This window comes from Mus pahari, chromosome 8 (genome assembly GCF_900095145.1).
Source record: "Mus pahari chromosome 8, PAHARI_EIJ_v1.1, whole genome shotgun sequence".
NCBI lineage: Eukaryota > Metazoa > Chordata > Mammalia > Rodentia > Muridae > Mus > Mus pahari.
Genome location: NC_034597.1, coordinates 41,166,423 through 41,169,666, shown reverse-complemented (window position 1 = coordinate 41,169,666; position 3,244 = coordinate 41,166,423).

Below are 3,244 nucleotides of genomic sequence, written 5' to 3'. Positions count from 1 at the left end.
TGTTTTGCATAATGTATCTTGGGTATTCTAAGTTTCTGTGCTAATATCCGCTTATTAGTGAGTGCATATCTAGTGACTTCTTTTGTGATTAGGTTACCTCTCTCTCTCTCTCTCTCTCTCTCTCTCTCTCTCTCTCTCTCTCTCTCTGTGTGTGTGTGTGTGTGTGTGTGTGTGTGTGTGTGTGTGTAATCCTAGAGCAATGGAAACTTCCTAGAATCTATAAAGGAGAACCTAGTGAGCCATTCTAGTTATGGAGGATATAGAGCCTGGACTGAGCATTTTTTGTTGCTTGATAAGGCTTCCAGTTGTGGGACTTGGTTGTATTTGGTTGAGTTGTTGGCTGAGGGAGTTCAGTGGAAATCCCTAAACAACTTAAGCTAGGACATAATGTTGCTTCCAAAAAACTGATAGCAAGAAGCCATTGCAGATGAAAATATCCACATAGCTCACTGAATGTAAAGAGGTTAGGTTGGTGCTGGCATGCAGCATCCACTGCTATGTTCTAGGCTCTTAGGAGCAAGAAGGTTCTCTGTAGCCTATGGAAAGAGAGGCCTGTAAACCAATGCAGCCACAAAACACTTGACCTATTATGATCTGTCCTGTCTGAAAGATATGCTTGAGTAACACTGTCACAGAACTTATGGTAGTGGTCAATCAATGTTTCGTTTAACTTTATCCCCATGCCAGGAGAGGAAGCCAAGGCCTTACACTGCATTGACAGCCAGGAACTGGAGACTAAATAGTCCAGACATCTATTGTTGGAACCAAACACGACTGGCAGATAATCAATCAATCAACGAAATTATTCCTAATGGTATTTTACTATATCCATTGATTGGGGCCATGCCTAGTTGTAATCCCAGATGCTTCCTCCAGCAGCAGATAGGAGTGATTTTAGAGATGGCAAGACATTGTGCATAAAGACTCTAGATTGGAGGTCTCTATTGGTTCTCTCCCACTGGAGCTCAGAATACCCAGCAGAGAAGGAGGATAGATTGGAGTACACTGGGAGAACATGGCCCAATCAATCAACTTTGCAAGACTCAGTTGGGATAATGGAGACAGAAACTGCACCACAAGACCTGTATCATGTCCTTTGCACATATGTTATGTCTGTTAGTCTTGTGTTCTTGTGGAACACCTAACAATGGGAGCAGATGTATCTTTGTCTCTTTTGCCTACTTTTGAGGCTTTTCCTTTTGTGGAGTTGCCTTGTGCAGGTGTGATATGAGGCCTTTGTCTTACTGTATTATATTCTGATCTGTTTGGCTGTTGTTTCCTGAAAACCTGCTGTTTTCTTAAGAGGACATGAGAAATAGAAGATGTAGCAGAGAGGGGAATTGTGTGGGTGTACTGGTTTGAGAGAAGGAGAGATTGTAGTCAGGAGGTATTGTATTTGTGAAGAACCCATTTTCTATAAAAATGTAACCAGGACCTAGGGAATAAAGTTGGCAGACACCCCCAAGGTCCCTAGCGGACGGTGCAAGCCATTTTAGGATCACTGGTGAGTGGAACACAACTTCTTCTCCAGTCAAATCGGACAGGGTACCTAAGACAACACTAGGGAAGCCGAGAACTGGCCTGACAAGGGCCACAAATCCCTTCTGGTCTGTGCCAGCACCGGGCCACCTAGGGCACGGAGTTGGTGGACACCCCCAAGGTCCCTAGCAGACTGCCCACGTGATCTTAGGATCACTGGTGAGTGGAACACAACTTCTACTCCAATCCAATCACGCATGGGATCTGAGAGAGCTCAAGGGAAGCAGAGAACTGGTCTGACCAAGGCCACAAGTACCTTCTGGTCCGCACGAGCACCAGGTCACCTAGGGCTTGGATTTGGCGGACATCCCCATGGTCCAGAGAGGACTTTCAAAGAGATTCTAGGATCACTGCTGAGGCAGCTGAGTGCTCTGGAGGAATTTCCACACCACAGGTCCTCAGTATCACGGGTGAGTGGAACACAATCAACTCCAGAGAATCCAGTGGGGCTTGTGCCAGCAGGAACAGGGACAAAGGAACACTGCCTGCTCAGAGGTCAGAGCCACCCCTGCCATATCTCTTATAATCCCAGTGGAGGCTGCTGGGCACTCAGGAAGACTCTGCAAACCTCAGGTCCTTGGGATCATGAATGTGTGCAACACAGTCAACTCCAGAGAATCCAGCAGAGGCAGCAGAGCACTCTGGAGGACCCTCCACACTGCAGGTCCTCAGGATCACAGGAGGAGAGTTGGCCTATAGGGAGGGCTCTGATGCAAGACTCAGAAGGAGGATCAGAGCTTCAGAGCCCTGGACAGCTGCCTTGCAAGAGGAGAGCTTGTCTGCAGAGGGTGTTCTGACCACCAAGACTGAATATTTGTTTATTCTGAAGCTGGCACAGCACTTTTCTGCACAATGAAAACTAGCGAGTAAGGATGAGGTTTCTAGGTCAATACTAGCTTGACTTCTCCATGCTTTCTAACACAGTATGAGGTGTCTTCAGTAATAGAGTCATTATGTTCTGGAAGATAAACAAAAGCACTGACTTTATCCTTTAAGGTTTATGGGTCTATGGATACATTCTGACTAGCAATTGCAAAAGAAGGAGCTTATTACTGTCACTAGCCTTTTCTATTTGTTAATCTGTGGTATCTAGAAGAAATGTTTTTATCCCATATGGAATGACTCTACTTTAGCACTTATTATAAATGTGTGTGTGTGTGTGTGTGCATTTTTTAGGAATATTCTAGAGTTTTAAGTTTCCAAAACACTAACTAACTTACTTCCTTCCTTCCTTCCTTCCTTCCTTCCTTCCTTCCTTCCTTCCTTCCTTCCTTCCTTCCTTCCTTCCTTCTTTCCTTTTTCTTTTATTCTTTCTTTCCTTCTTTCCTTTCCTTCGTTTCATTCTTTCTTTCATTCTTTGGTTCTTATATATCCATTGATTGCAAGTGAAATTTCTTGTGACAATGTTTCATGTAACCCAGGGAGGCATTGAACCCAGTAGGTATCAGCAGATGGCTTTGCAATTCTGGTCTTTCTGCCTCCACTGTGAGAATAACCTACACATACCATTAANCCTAATTCTATGCAATGCTGGGGACAGAACTNAGNTCTTTGCTTGCTAGGCTCCTACTTACCAACTCTGTCAACTCACAAATAGCCCCAATTGCTTTTTGGNTTTCTTTAACTTCTTCAATATGCACTGATGTAATTCCCTAAATGTTTGTAAACATATACCCTATTGCTTCTTCAATAGCTTTCTGTCCCA